Source organism: Rhinopithecus roxellana, chromosome 13, assembly GCF_007565055.1.
Source record: "Rhinopithecus roxellana isolate Shanxi Qingling chromosome 13, ASM756505v1, whole genome shotgun sequence".
NCBI classification, from domain to species: Eukaryota; Metazoa; Chordata; class Mammalia; order Primates; family Cercopithecidae; genus Rhinopithecus; species Rhinopithecus roxellana.
This window is the reverse complement of record NC_044561.1, coordinates 60,064,681-60,081,723: the sequence shown is the minus strand read 5'-3', so window position 1 is coordinate 60,081,723 and position 17,043 is coordinate 60,064,681.

Here is a 17,043-nt window from a genome sequence, read left to right as displayed (position 1 = left end):
TCTATAACTATAACTAATGCTTTGGGATTTCTGGTCCTCAATAGGGAATTATTGCAACAAGTTTTTTTTTTGAAAAATAAATGACCTTTTGGAATTTTTATTAAATTGAATGGGGAAATAAGAATTTTGTATGTATTAAATCTAGTTCACATCTCAAGCGCATTTTAAGATGAATATCACTTAAATTTCAATCAACCATGTACCATTTAGAACACAAGAACAAATACTTTCCAATATACTATGTAAAAAGAGGTTTTACCTAGGTAATACCATTCAGGACATAGGCATGGGCAAGGACTTCATGTCTAAAACACCAAAAGCAATGGCAACAAAAGCCAAAATTGACAAATGGGATCTAATTAAACTAAAGAGCTTCTGCACAGCAAAAGAAACTACCATCAGAGTGAACAGGCAACCTACAGAATGGGAGAAAATTTTTGCAATCTACTCATCTGACAAAGGGCTGATATCCAGAACCTACAAAGAACTCAAACAAGTTTACAAGAAAAAAACAACCCCATCAAAAAGTGGGCAAGGGATATGAACAGACATTTCTCAAAAGAAGCCATGCACACAGCCAACAGACACATGAAAAAATGCTCATCATCCCTGGCCTTCAGAGAAATGCAAATCAAAACCACAATGAGATACCATCTCACACCAGTTAGAATGGCAATCATTAAAAAGTCAGGAATCAGCCGGGCGTGGTGGCTCAAGCCTGTAATCCCAGCACTTTGGGAGGCCAAGACGGGCGGATCACGAGGTCAGGAGATGGAGACCATCCTGGCGAACATGGTGAAACGCCGTCTCTACTAAAAAAAACACAAAAAACTAGCCGGGCGAGGTGGCGGGCACCTGTAGTCCCAGCTACTCGGGAGGCTGAGGCAGGAGAATGGCGTAAACCCGGGAGGCGGAGCTTGCAGTGAGCTGAGATCCGGCCACTGCACTCCAACCTGGGCGACAGAGCGAGACTCCGTCTCAAAAAAAAAAAAAAAAAAAAAGTCAGGAATCAACAGGTGCTGGAGAGGATGTGGAGAAATAGGAACATTTTTACACTGTTGGTGGATTGTAAACTAGTTCAACCATTATGGAAAACAGTATGGCGATTCCTCAAGGATCTAGAACTAGAAGTACCATATGACCCAGCCATCCCATTACTGGGGATATACTCAAAGGATTATAAATCATGCTTCTATAAAGACACATGCACACATATGTTCATTGTGGCACTATTCACAATAGCAAAGACTTGGAATCAACCCAAATGTCCATCAGTGACAGACTGGATTAAGAAAATGTGGCACATATACACCATGGAATACTATGCAGCCATTAAAAAGGATGAGTTTGTGTCCTTTGTAGGGACATGGATGCAGCTGGAAACCATCATTCTTAGCAAACTATCGCAAGAACAGAAAACCAAACACCACATGTTCTCACTCACAGGTGGGAACTGAACAATGAGATCTCTTGGACTCGGGAAGGGGAACATCACACACCAGGGCCTATTATGGGGGGAGGGGGAGGGTGGAGGGATTGCATTGGGAGTTATACCTGATGTAAAGGACGAGTTGATGGGTGCTGATGAGTTGATGGGTGCAGCACACCAACATGGCACAAGTATACATATGTAACAAACCTGCACGTTATGCACATGTACCCTAGAACTTAAAGTATAATAATAAAAAAAAGAGGCTTTAATTTGATTAAGTGTAATTTATTGTTATGTATTTGACAGTCTTCCTAATTCATTGTCAAAACACCTTACATTTTCAGAGCTATAAAATGTGCTTCAGTAAGAAAGGTTATGTTCTAAAATCCCTTTTAATGCAGTGAGGATACTGTAAATTATTGCATAAACACTGTACACTTATTTTCCACTGACTTGAAAATGCCATATTGGTACTTCTGAACTAACATTCATTTTTCAAACAGTAAACTGGTTTTCTGTAGCTTCTATGCTGTCATATATTCACAAGGATTCATAAAAGAAATATTTATTCTTATACATTTTTTCATATCTCTTAGTACCTTTATTTTCTCTTTATTTTCCTTCAGATTTGTGAACTAAGACGTTAATGCTTGAAGCTGAAACTTTTTCCCTCAGCTTTTGTACACGTAAATCTCTTTTCATATTACAACTCTTCCTGCCATGTTCAAGGTTATTAAAATATGTTCACATTTTTATAGATAGATTGTTTTGCTAATAACATTTTCGTGAACACTTTCCCTTTGACCACTTTAATTTGCTCTCATATTTTTTCATAATCCTTACAATATCATGAATTTTGAAAACATGGAATAAGGGCTTCTGACATTAAGAATGGGTTTAATGAAATCAGATAATTTGGTTTCTAAGTATATTTTACCCCTCTTTAGCAAAACCATCATAAAATTTGGATAGAAGATGTCTGTTAGTTGTATGGATGGATTGTTTTAAACACTGGCTGGATATGCATATATAGTCATTTTTATTTTTATTTTTATTTTTACTTTTTGAGATGGCGTCTCGCTGTGTGGCCTAGGCTGGAATGCAGTGGCACGATCTTGGCTCACTGCAAGCTCTGCCTCCCAGGTTCACGCCATTCTCCTGCCTCAGCCTCCCAAGTAGCTGGGACTACAGGCACCCGCCACCATGCCTGGCTACTTTTTGTATTTTTAGTAGAGATGGGGTTTCACCATGTTAGCCAGGATGGTCTCGATCTCCTGACCTGGCGATCTGCCCTTCTCAGCTTCCCAAAGTGCTAGGATTACAGGCGTGAGCCACCGCGTCCAGCCTATATAGTCATTTTTTAAGATAGAATTTTAATTTTAGAATAGCTTTAGATTTCTAGTTGGAAACATTAACAGCAGTATAGGCAAGCTGAGAAAAGAACGTCAGAGCTTGAAGACTGGTTCTTTGAATCAACTCAGTCAGAGAAAAATAAAGAAAAAAGAATCTTAGTCAATGAACAAAATATCTGAGAAATATGGGATTATGTAAAGAGACTAAAACTACAATGCACTGGCATTCCTAAGAAACAAGGACAGACAGTAAGCAACCTCAAAACCATGTTTGAGGTTATAGTCTATGAAAATTTCCCCAATCTCACTAGAAAGGTTGACATGCAAATTCAAAAAACTGAGAGAATCCCTGTGAGATACTATGACCATGCATAAGGCACATAAGTCATTAGATTCATTGAGGTGAAAGCGAAAGAAAAAAATCTTAAAGGCAGCTAAAGAGAAGAGGCAGATCACTTACAAAGGGAACCCCATCAGACTAGCAGCAGAATTCTCAGCAGAAACCTCACATGCCAGAAGAAATTGCAGATGCTATTTTCAGCATCCTGAAAGAGAAGAAATTCCAACCAAGTATTTAATACCCCAACAAACTAAGCTTCATAAACAAAGGAGAAATAAAATCATTCCAACAAATGAACACTAAGGGAATTTGTTACCAGTAGACAAACCTCACAAGAGGTTCTTAAGAACATGCTAAACATGGAAATGAAAGAACAATACCTGCTACCACAAAAGCTCACTTTAAACACATAGCCCACAGACACCATTAAGCAACTAGATAATCAAGTCTACAAAACATCCAGCTAACAACATGATGGAAGGATCAAAATCTAACATATAAATACTAATCTTACATGTAAATTGTCTAAACACCAGACTTAAAATGCATACACTGGCAAGTTGGATAAAAAATAAAAGGCCCAACCATCTGCTGTCTTCAAGAGACCCATCTCACATATGGTAAACACCTAAAATCAGTGAATTAACACAGTAATGATACAACTTTTCAGTAATATTTGTCGATGTCAAAATAAAGGATGAATTTCTAAATTTAACGTTTTATTTTTGGAAGCAACAGTTGCAATTCAGGTCATACACTCAGGTGGTCTTTGGTATATCTGAAGAACAAAGAGAAGTTTGGGGGTTTTATTTTAAAAAGAAACATTACGTATTGTTTTGAAAGAAGCCTCACTGGTACTAGAGAAGCTTTTAGGAGCTGGAAAGCTCTGATTGGTGAGTGATGGTGGCAGGTAAAACTAGTCTTGGTGTCAAAGCAGGAAGTTTCATCACTCACTAGGTAAAACTGGTCTTAGGCTGACAGCAGGCCATTTCAGCAGCTGGACTTGTGGAAAATAAAATTCTTGGAGCAAGTGCTATGTTCCCTTAGTGCTTTTACCCCCTGGTCCCTAGAGTCTGATTTAGTTGAGTATGACAAGAATTACACAATTTATAAACTTTCACACATTATTTGATTCTATTTTTAAACACCTATCTAAAAACACTTCACTGCACACATTATATACATGTGTTGAAATAATTTGATAAAGCTAAGCTTTTAACCTTAATAGTAAGTTGTATGTTTAAAGAAGTATATGTAAACACTTGATCATTTAGTTTACAGTTAGGTAATCATATAATCACTAAATAGGCACTGTTAACAAATCATTTTTAAGCAACATTACTATAATCATCTTTTATGTATGTATGTATGCACAAACACTTCACCATATATTACAATGCTCTAAAATAGCACACTTCAGCACATTCAAGCTTTACGCCCATATGGCACCCAAAATGTTTAAAGAAGTATTTTCAAACACTTCTTTACCTAGTTTACAGTTTGGTACACACTTAAGTTCACTCATGTACCCTACCACCACATTGCAGAAAAAAAGAGCATAATTTCCGACTTACTGTTCTGGAATTCAGTTTTCTCTTCCTTTTTGACCCCTGGCGATTCTCTCTTACTGTCTTGCAAGTTTAGCTACATACTAAAAATGAGTTTATAAAGCAAAAATTGCCAAACACACTAAGGGCCAATTTACCATGAATTGGCAGATGCAACAAACAAACAAAACATCTGGTATCTACTAGGAACTTCTCAGCTTTTCAAACTTCACAAGAGACAGAGTTGTTTAATAGTCAGAGCTACTTAAAATGGAATAGGCTGCCTAGATACCTCCTGAGCTCCCTGTCACCACAGGTGGATGAACAGAGGAGATAGGACTTCCATTTGTTGGAAATGTAGCCCAAGGTTTTGGCATCAAAAAGGAGGAAAATAAAGAGCTCTGAGCTTCTGATACTGTTACTGTTTGTTTCCTGGTAGAGTGTGAGTTTCTGGTGGGCAGGGACCACATTGTTTTGAGCTCTCTGTCCTCTGTACCCAGTACATGTCTGCAGTGAATGAGGGAATATCATAACAGCATTAATGCAGTGTGAAGAATGCTATAATATAAATATGAACAAAGAGGAGGGAGCATGGCCCTGTACTGGGCACTGAGGGAAACCCAAGATGAGTGAGACATGGGCATTGCACTCTAGGCACAGAGGGTCTGATCTAGGGGATAAGATGATCTGCAAATACCTATTACTAGCAGGTGCATGGAGTTAAACTTTATAATACAGTTACAGATAGCTTAGGGAGCCAACTTGAGAAGATTCTGGAAAGCATCATAGAGAAGAGATCTAGCAGTTAGGCCTTTACAGACAGGAACTGGCAAGAGGGGGTCGCTCCAGATGAGTCAGAAAAAAAGGCACAGAAGTAGAAATATCCAATTTCAGTTTGGCAGTAGTGTGTCGGCAGAGTGTAGGGAAGATCAAAAAGATCAGCAGAGAGCAGCGCTCTGAAAACTAGGCTGAGTCATTCAGCATCATCCAGCAGATCTGGGCATCTCCACATTTCCACCAAACTACTTGATATCAGAGAAGGGGACTTACCCAAAGCAGCCTGACATGAGCTCAGAGTCTCTCTACAATCTCATTGTACCTCAGAGACTCAGCTAAGCAAGGAGGTGAAAGATTACTTTATGGCGAATTACAAAACACTGCTGAAAGAAATCAGAAATGACACAAATAAATGGAAAAACATCCCATGCTTATACCTTGGAAGAAGCAACATCATTAAAATGACGATACTTCCCAAAGGAATTTACAGATTCAATGTTATTCCCATCAAACTACCAACCTCATTTTTCACAGAATTAGAAAAATTATTCTAAAATCCATTTGGAACAACAACAACAACAAAAAAAAAACCCTGAAGAGTCAAAGTAAGCCTAAGCAAAAAAAAAAGAAAACAAAACAGAACAGAAAACAAAATTTAAAAAGTGGGAGGCATCGCACTACCCGACTTCAGACTATGCTACAGGGACACAGTAACCTAATACTGACTGGTACAAAAGTGGATACAAAGATCAATGGAACAAAATATAAAAGCCAGAAATAAAGCTGCATACCTCCAACCACCTGATCTTCAACAAAGTCAACAAAAATAAGCAATGGGGAAAGGACTCTCTATTTAATAAATGGTCCCGAGTAACTGGCTATGCATATCCAGAAGAATAAAACTGGACCCCTATTGCACTAGTCAGCTTTCTCTAGAGGGACAGGACTAGTAGGATAGATGTACATATGAAAGGGAGTTTATTAAGGATTGTTAAGTCACACAATAAAGAGGCAAAGTTCCACAATAAGTCGTCTGCAAGCTGAGAAGCAAAAAAGCCAGCCCTAGTCTCCACACCTAAAAAGTAGGGAAGCTGACGGGGCAGCCTTCAGTCTGTGGCTGAAGGCCCGAGGGCCCCTGGCAAACCACTGGTGTAAGTCCAAGAGTCAAAAGCTGGAGGACTTGGAGTCCAGTATTCAAGGACAGGAAGCAGCCAGCCTGGGAGAAAGATGAAGGCCAGAAGACTCAGCCAGTCTAGTCCTTCCATGTTCCTCTGTCTGCTTTTATCCTAGCGGCACTGGCAGCTGATTAGATGGTGCCCACGCAGATTGAGGGTGGGTCTGCCTCTTTCAGCCCACCGACTCAAATGTTAATCTTTTTTGGCAACACCCTCACAGACACACCAAGGAACAATACTTTGCATCCTTCAATTCAGTCAAGTTGACACTCATTATTAGACATCACACCTACCCATCATCACACACAAAAATTAATTCAAGATGTATTAAGGACTTAAGTGAAAGATCTCAAACTAATCAAAATCCTGTAAGAAAACCTAGGAAATATCCTTCTAAATATAAGCCTGGGCAAATAATTGTGGCTATGTCCTCAAAAGCAATTGCTACAAAAACAAAAATTAACAAGTGAGACCTAATTAACTAAAGAGCTTCTCCACAGCAAAGGAAACTATCAAGGAAGTAAAGAGACAACCCACATAATGGAAGAAAGTATTTGCAAACCACGCATTCAACAAAAGTCAAGTATCCAGAATCTATAAGTAATTTAAACACTTGAACAAGCAAAAAGCAAATAACCCCATTAAAAAGGCAGCAAAGGACATAAACAGCCACTTCTCAAAAAAAGACATACAAGAATATTTATGAAAAAAAGTGCTTATCATCACTAATTACCAGAGAAATGCAAATCAAAACCGTAAAGAGATATCATCTCACACCAGTCACAATGGCTATTACTAAAAAGTCCAAAAATAACAGATTGATGAGGTTGTTGAAAAAGGAGTGGGTACACACGGTTGATGGGAATTTAAATCAGTTCAGTCACTGTGGAGAGTAATGTGGAAATTTCTCAGAGAACTTAAAACAGAACTACCATTCCATGATAGTTTTTTTTAACAATAGCAAAGACATGGAATGAACCCAGGTACCCATCAATTATGGGTGGAATAAATAAAACATGGCACATATACACTATGGAGTACTACACACCTATAAAAAAAGAATGAAATCAAGCCCTTTGCTGCCACTTGGATGCAGCTGGAAACCACCATCCTAAACAAACAAATGCAGAAACAGAAAATCAAATATCACATGTTCTCACTTGTGGGAGAGTTAAACATTGGGTATGCATGGTAATAAAAATAGGAACAATAGACTTTTGAGAATACAAGAGCGAGGAGAGAGGGAGGGGTGTAAGGGTTAATAAAAACTACCTATGGGTTTCTAGGTTCACTACCCGGGTGATGGATTCACTCATGCTCCGAACCTCAGCACCATACAATACACCTATGTAACAAACCCACACATATACCCTGATTGTAAATTAAAGTTGGACAAAAAGACTCAGGCATGTAGTTCATAATTACAAACACTTGTTTTAACATAAATGCATATTTTTCTTTGTTGAATATTAGAGAATATAGCTCCAGGAAAAAGTGCTACATTTTTCCTGTGGCTTTAGATACCACTTGCCAACAAGCCAGGTTGAGAGTCAAGACAGAAAATTATAGGATTTTATTATTTATGAAATTCTTCCACATGTGTTCTAAAAGCACATTATGGTTTGGATATATGTTCCCTTGCACACAAGCTCTGGAAAGTGCTTGCACCAAGGCACATGCATCAGGCTACGCCAGTTTCTCTGGGAGCAGCAGAGCTTGCTCAGGGAGCCATCGTAGGTAAATTTCCAGAAGCATTAGGAGCTTAAGAGTAATTTGGGGAATTGTTTTATTTTCTTAAAAGTATGAACTTCCATTCCATGGGGGAAAATGGCATTCGATGCTCTTTCTTCTGTTGTGAATATTTTTCCCTCCCTCTCTCTCTCTCTCTCTCTCTCTCTCTCTCTCTCTCTCTGTGTGTGTGTGTGTGTGTGTGTGTGTGTGTGTGTATGTATGCGTATGTGTGTGTGTGTATAGGTTCTGTCCATCTGTCTGCCTTTCTGTCCCTATTTGTTGATATTGTGTGTGTGGGGTGAGGAAGAACTGGATAGGGCAGAATTGCAAGAAAAAAAGAGGGACTAAGAGAGAAGATGCTGTTATCTCCCCTCTGGCAGCTCTTTTGATCTTTTTAAATCATCTGTGGGAGATGATTGGCTAATCTGATATATTATCTAATAAATGCTCCTGGGAAATGAGTGAGTTAAACCACTGCTCGAGCAATGTCTTCTGCAGTAGTCAGAGGATGTGCACTGGGGAGATGAGGGTATTGGGTGCTACGCCAGCTCGAAGCTCTGTGAAACCTTGTACAAATCTAGGGCACTGTACTCAGGATCTGGGGACAAGAATAGGGCTAGAGTAACTGTCATAAATGCTGCTTAAATCAATTAAGAAACACTACATTGTGCTTAGGTGTTTTCTTTAAAATATATCATTATTAGAACTAGTGCTTAGTGATATTGCTGCAAGTGCAGCTGTACAATGTGATAAAGGGTAATGAGGGGAAAGCTTGCTCATGACCAAGGACCCATACCACAGAACCCCAGCATACTCCCATTGACCTGACTGTAGGATCATGTCCCAAGGGGATGACTAATTGTCTTGCAAGTTGACTCTGCAAATCTAAAAGTAGAAGACGAAAGCAGGAACATGACTACAGGTAAGCACCATGGAAGTATAGAATGCCAAACTAGTAGAAGGTAGACATATACTCACCTGACAGATGAGGAAATCCAGGCCCAGGGAGGTTTACAGGTTGAGTCAGAGAGGCTCACTGACCATGGCCAGACAGCAAGTGAAGACGAGCACTGGGGCTCACACTGAGGTCTTGATGCCACTGGATTTGGCCAATGGACCAGGGTTGTAGCTGCTGGGCTCCTATAGGAACTTATGAATCCTTCATTCACTGCCATGTGACCTGACCAATTCTTTTCTCTATCTGAATCTTAGTCATTTAATCGATAAAATGGGCATTACTTTAAGGTGGTATGAAGTGAAAGGTCACATAAAAGGCCCTCATGTCAAGATGAGAGGCTGGACTGTGTTTGCAGGCAGAAGCTGTTGACACCTTTTGTAGGCAGTTTCTCAGGACTCCAGCCAGGTTGGATGTAGTGAAGACGACTTCCCAGAGGAGGTGACTGTTTTCTAGTCCAGTTACTGGGCTGATTCTGGTGCCCACTGCCTTGCCTTGTTTCCTCCTCAGGACTTTCATGTTCGAGTGAGGATTACACTAAGCAGCAATGACGGTAGGAGGCCTGAATCTCACAGGAGAGCGAGCTGACTGGTTTCTGCCCGGAGTACATGGCCAAGTCAGATATGGACAACATCATTTTAATCAATCTGGGTGCCCCATGCTGCGTGAACAGCATCCCTCGGGCCTTGTTTGTGGTTTTTTAATAGACGCTGATTTTGCATTTCCTGTCTGCCCTTGGTTCTCTGCATTATGGTCAATGGTAGATGGTAGAAAGGAGTGAGAATGTGGGCTGGAGACAGTGGGTCTTGCTTTGCATTGCTGACATGATCCCCTGAGGTCTGTGGGCACATGAAGGCCCCAGAGGGCCTCAAGCCATTGCCAAGGCAGTAGGTAGCAACAGGATGAGAACTCAAGATGGGCACAAGGGACGGGGCTGTGGTGGGAGGAGGGGTCCTCGCTGGGCTGCTTGACATCACTGACTTTTCTCCATGAGTCCATGGTGGTGGACTGCGTCTTCCTGTGTGGAGCTCCCATTCATTCTGGTTTCAGACATGTTTTTGTTTAATGCAACAAATGCAGTACTTACTATCTATGGCTACCTATTCACTTTATGGCTTGCTTAAAAATCACTCAAAATTTCATCTTCGATTCTGTGAAAGTAAGCTTTGATCCAGGCTTATAGTATGACCTCAAGGCAATTTCTCCTCTCTGAGGTTCACGTTCAGCAGAGGAGGTTGGCTCTGATCTCTGACTTCCTAAGCTGCTGCTACTTGTTCTTCTCAAACTTCCTGGTGAAGGACTTGTTTTTTTCTAATTTTGGTCTGCTGCAGACCATTGCTTTTGTAAAATACAATAAAATGACTTATCAAAAAACAAAAAATGACCCTGTGCGTATGTGGCCATGGTAATATCACAATGCTTTATAGGTTTCTAAATGCTTCCTCCATTTCTGAACTTACATTGCCTTGGACCAGCTAAGTGGCCCACACTTTGAGAGGTGCTATTCTGTGCGGTGGGCTGTTTGGAGAAATGCATGACTGATCTTTCCAGATTGTCTAGTGAGAAGAGAAACAAAGCTGGGATCTGGAAATCAGCTTGTTCCAGGGAATATGGGCATGAAGAGGATCTCCTTCCTGTCTCCCATAGGACCACACCTCTGCCATCAGAAGTCAGTGTACACCACCGTGTCCTCTTCTGTCAGCATAATTCTCGTACTGATGCCTGCTTTTCTCATTTGAATGCAGGGGGATAACTTTGGGTGACTCTAGGGCCAGGGTGCTGAGCAGGGCTGCAGGAGTGGACTGGGGGTAGAGTTGGAGCCAGACACACTGCTCTGCATAGGTCTGAATGCCCTGTCCCAGGGAAGCAGGGAGAAAGTGGTGTGGGTGGAATAACTCATGGTGACTCTAGGGCCAGGCCCCTGAACAGGGGCTGCAGCAGTGGACTGGGACAGAGGTGGAGCTTGCTGCTTTGCAGGGGTGTGGATGTTCTTTTCTGGGGAACCATGGAGAAAGGGGTGTGGGGGCTGCTGTGGTTGGGATGATGTTGACATGAACTCTGTGGCAGACCTGAGCCCCAGCCTTAGAACCCTGGTACCACAAGACCTTAGGACACACTAATCTTTGGCTCCTGGGGCTATGGGATGTCAGAGCTGGAAGGGACTTCAGGGGTTACCTTGCTATACTGTCTATTTTCCACACCAAGGTCATTGCTGTGTTTCCAATCCCAGACACTCTGGGCCAAGTGTTCACCTTCTCTTCCTCCGAGTCCCATGCCTCCAGCCTCACTTTGAACTAGAAATGCCTGTTCTGCCTTTGGCCTGGAGACCATGGGTGAGTAGAGGCTCCTTTGGGGCCTTTGCTTACCCTGGGCACTCGTGCTTTTTTTGTGAAGCTTCAAACACTCTTGGCTTCATTTGAGAACAACTCAGAGCCTTTTATTTCCAGGCTGCAGCGGCTCTTTGCCTTCCTGGATCACAGCCAAGCGTGTGCAGTGGGAGGAATGGGTGGAAAGGTAGCTCTGGTCAGGCTCCCACAGTGACACCCTCCCTGCCCCAGCACCCACCTGCATGTGACTACAAGAGCCTGCTTCATGGAAGAAGCTATTAAGCCTTTGTCCATGCTAGCACAGGTTCATGATGGAGCCTGTGGGGCCCTGGCAGGGCCCCCTTGAGCCCCATTCTGTGCTGTGCTGCCCAAACCTCTCTCCAGTGATTCCACCTACTGCATGAAGTCTGGGGCCTTCATGTGCTGTAAGTATCATTCATCTACTGTCAACTTTGAGCACCCACATTGCCAGGCATCCCTGGGCTGTTGAGGGTACAGAGGTGAATGAAGAAGGTGAACAAGAAGGGGGAGAATAGCCTGGGACCAGGGACCCACAGGGACACCACCACCCTCTCTGTGAAAACGCTGTGTGGTCTCCAGGGCTCCAGCTTTGACTTGAACCTGGTCAACTACCTCCTGTTCCCTGACAGGCTGACAGCAGAGAGCTGCTGCTCCAGTGAGGTGGGTGCTGTATCTAAGGGTGTTGAACAGTCAAGGGCCTGAGCCAGGGGCCACACTACCTCATCCAGAGATTGCTGTGCTTCCCCTTCAATGCGGGAAGTGCAAGATCCTGGTTGACATCGCTGCCCACTTGCTGGTGCCAGGCCAGGGCTGTGAACTAGCACTGAACCAGCACTCTCTGGAGTGTCCCGGGAGAGCTGTCCCAACCACTGCTAAGCCCGCAAGGGTACTGCTGCCCAGCCCCTATGGGAAACTGCCCACACAGGTGGCCTTCTCCTGCTGTCTGCTGTAATGTCCCATCCCTCTTATGCAAGGAAAGTCTGTGTGCTCTTTTACCAGCAGTGGCCCAGGGAGGGGCCCAAGGCTGAGCCGGGCTCTCCCAGAGTCTGGACCACATCCACCCTCCACACGGCTGGATGGAAGCCATTTCCAAGGACAGCAGCATCCTCACCTGTGGGAGAGCAGACCCACCAGGATCCTGGATTTGATCTCCTGGGTGGAGATGCATCCAGTCCCCGCCAAGCACTGGGTCAATACAGTATTTCCCTTCACTTTGAGTCTCTTTTTAAAAATCCATCCATCCATTCATTCATTCATCGCTCAGTGTTCAGAATATATCGGTGATCCAAACAGATCTAACCCCTTACTTCAGAGGAACAGACATTGAGTAATGAATTATGCAGTTATTTAGTAAGGGTGCTGTTCTACGAGTGTGAATGGCCAAGTGTCAGTGGCAGGTTAGTTCTACCTCCTAACTGTGCCTGTGACTCCACCCTTTAGAGTTACGGGTGGTATCAAAATATTTAACAACTGGAACAGCAAAGGCTTTGGCCAGCAGGATGAGTTTTAGCCATGGACAACCAGAGCAGTACCTGAGGGCTGAGCGGGGGCAGTCCAGCGACCTTCTTGTGCCTTGACCCTGCTATAGCTCCTTTTCTATGAAGAGAAAGACCCTTGTTCTGAAACCAGCCTCTCTGGAGCCTTTGAAAGCTGTTGCTCTTCCTGTATGCTGTACCCTTGATTTCCTCACTGCATCTGGGCAGCCTGATAGGGACCCATGCTCCTCCTTGGTAAGGAGAGGACATACCCATCTCCTTCACTTGAGATACAGCATGGAGTGAGAGCCCTGTGTGCTGAAGGACTTGCCTAGTTCTGAGGTTGGGAGGACCTAGAGGATTGAATGGAAGAGGGAGGAAGGGTGCACAGGATGTGGCGTCCCAGTGGAATACTGTGGAGGGGACTCACCTCTCAGGTGCACCTGAAACCCAAATAACTGGAGATGTTTCAGACCCAAGAACTCTGGACTGCCCACAAACACCTGTTGCAGATGCCACATTCCTCTTTCCTTGCACCTAAGAAGCTGGGGAGGTTGAGAGGGGGTTGTCACATCTCCAGAGCTGGACTTGGCATGGGTCAGGGTTAGCTGGGAGGCAGGCGTTTCTCCAGAACTCGAACCCATCTCCTTCCCGTGGGCATCATCCCATCCAGGAGCTGGAGAGGAGCACACGAGCAGCCACACTGGCAGGGCCCAGGACTAGCTGTCACACAGGGCCATGGTGCACCCACCATGCCTATACCTAGCTCCTCACCACAGGCACCATCCCATCCTGGAGCTAGCGAAATGCAGGAGCAGCCACGCTCGCAGAGCCCAGGATCAGCCTTCACCACAGGTTTCCCACACTAGAGCCCACACCAGCTTCTTTCCTGGACCCCACCCCATCCTGGAGTTGAAGCAGAGAAGTGGGGCATGTACAGGGCCTGGGAGCAGCGCTTACCACTGGGTCCCCAAGCACCATGCCTGCAGTGCCATTTTGGAGAACATGGAAGGTAAAAAGGCACCAGGGACCTCAAGGGCTGCCCCACTTGTGCAGTGGGTGGAGGGGTGAAGGGGTGGAGGGGAGCTGTGAGATGTCGGACCTCAGGGAGGCCAGAGGCCCAGTGGACACAAGACACAGATGAAGCCCTCTCAGAACCCACCACTAGACACCCTTCTAAGAAAGACGAATTGGCAGATGCTAGCACAATGTCCAGTTTACAGATGAGGAAAACAGATTCTGTGATAAAGAGAATTTATTTTCTCTCTGAGCCAGGAAAAGTACCTATTTCCTATTTAAGATGAAGTGAACAGACTGGCACAGTGGCCTTCCTGGGTCATTGGAGAAATGATTCTGAAACGGTTTTCTTGTTGACAGTGTGTGTCTGTGCCTGCCCAGGACAGCCAGGTGCTCAGGCTCACCCCAAGGTGGGACTTCAGTGAGTATGGGCTCCACTCCCAGAGAGACCCAAGCAGCCCACCCTGGGCTGTATTCCTCAGGCACTTCCCTGTTGTCCTGCTCCAGTGCCTCAGTACAAAGGAGCCTGCCAGCACAAGGCCTGTCCAGTGGCCACAGCAGAAACGATAACCACTTGAGCACACTCCTGTCACCCCAGGTCTGCTCCCAGAGTAAATACACATCATAAACGTTGTAGAAAAAAATGGATTAACTTCAGTGACTAGGCACCAACAGTGACTTGAAAAATGAAATGTCAATTTTAAATGGTACCAAGTCAAAAACTTAAGACTGGGCTTCTCGCCCATTTTCTCTTAAAGAGAAACCAAACATTCTGTACAAAATGATTCTAAACAGCAAGATACAAGTAGCCAACAAACGAAAACAAGGACACACACTGCCGGACCGAACATGCCAGCCTGACTCTGCAGTGGGCTCTCAGCAGGCAGACGGCCATTGTCCCAGGCCTCAGGGGCCTGGTGTATCCCAGAATGATGCCCTTAGTGCTCTGCAGGTCCACCTCCCCTCCCCCACACTTCCTAGCTCAAGGCCCAGGCCCAGAACAGCAGTGCTCACTTCCCTGTCCTGCATCTCCCTGGAGGTCATAGTCATGTGGGTGGTGCTGTGCCAGGGCCTGGGACTGAGATGACAGCCTCATAGCACATTGAAGGACCACAAGGCAGACTGCAACTGAGCCTATGTTCCCACAACCACAATGGTTGTGCTTCTGCTGTACGAATGTGGTCTATTTTAATGGTTTGAACTAAAGTTGTCCATATCAAGCCAGGAAGGGGCTGGCTAATTGGCCAAAGCTCTGGTGTTGCTCATCCCTGGTGCAGAGCCTCCAGAGAGAAGTAACAGAGCAAGGAGCTCCCCAAGACCAGCAGACCCTCAGCCTAGGAAGGGGCCAGAAAACATCGAATCCAACCACCCACTCCACAGATGGAAAAGCAAGGTCCTAGGGAGATGTCCTTACCCGTTTCTCATTGTTCCCACCTGACTGCTCTCTAACTTTGCAGGTGGTGGGGGTGGGTGAAGAAGGCTCCCCTGGAGAGCCCAGCAGGACAAGCCCCCATGTGAGTTGCATTGGCTGAGGTGTCCCTTTTTGGGGTCTCAGTCATGGCCAGGCCACCAGGGGAGGTGAACTTTAACCTCATGATAGGTCCAAGGACCCCTGTATTAAGCTGAGTTGACTTTTCCTTCTGGGCTGGTGGGTGGAGGGGTGGATACATGCTAGACATGACTGGAGTTCAGGCTTGGGAATAGAGCTCTGCTTCCAATAGGCCAGTGTCCTCTTCTCTTGCCCTTCTTTTCATCTCCACCCCTCATTTCACCCTCAGGGTTTTGGTGGTCACAGGAACCAAGAGCGGGAAGGAACCCCTCTGGAGATGGGACTTCAACACCTCAGTCTCTGAAGCCTCCACCAGGTTCATGCACACCACGCACACTCAGAACACGCAGCACTTTCTCAGCAGCCTGGGATCAACAGGGAAGGTGACTGGGCTGGGAACTGAGATCAATACTGGGCCCCATTGTAGTCAGCTGGGGACAGGGGACAGCAGTTAAGAGCTGTGCTGTATGGGACCCCTTGCAGAGGACCTTACAGGGACACAGTCAGGGCTGGGCCAGCCAGCACCCTGCACATTCTGCCCAGTGTGGCCACCCGGCCATCATTCCAACTGTGGGAGCACAAAGGCCTGGCCCCTGCAGTTCTGAGCAGCTGGACCTGCACTCCAAAGTCCCTTTGGTCCCTCAGCACAAGGCTTTTCCAGTCTGTCGTTCCTTCTTCCTCCACTGCATCCTGGTCCTGCCCTCCTTCCCTGTAAAAATCTGACCTAACCTCCTCTCAAGCCTAACTCAGGCACCCCTTGTCCTAAAACCCACCTTCTCTGCCTCCACTCCCTGAGGAGTTTTCACTTCCTGTGCACCCCATCAGCATCTTCAGCCCGTCGTGGCCATCGCCACTGTCTGTGTCCTTGTCCCTTCCCTCACTGATGTGACCTTGTCAAGTTTGGGAAAAGGTCTGATAGACTCCCCGTGTCCTCAGTGCCTAAGCCTGGGTCCTGGCCACCTGAGCCTTTGAGATGCCAGGGGAGAGGGCTCCTGCTGAGGGGTAGATCCCCGGAAGCTGACCAGGCCCCTGGTCTGGTGAAGTGTGGTGCTCACAGGTGCTGACAGGGTGTGGAGGCCGCCTCCATCAAACCCTGTGGGCATTTCTTGGAGGAGGAAAGTCGGTTCACCCCAAGGTAGGTTGAAGTGTCTGCTCTGCCCTGTTCATTCTGCAACTCTTAATGTTTTCCCTTCCTTTTGCCTTTCCCCCTCTGCCTCTCCCACCCAGGAGCAGCTGCCATACTCTGGCCTCAGTCTGAAAGTGGGAGCCCCTGCAGGTATCAGCTGCCTTGCTGGGTCTAAGGATCTAATTCCTTTGCTTCTCAAGACCACCTTTAACCTTCCTT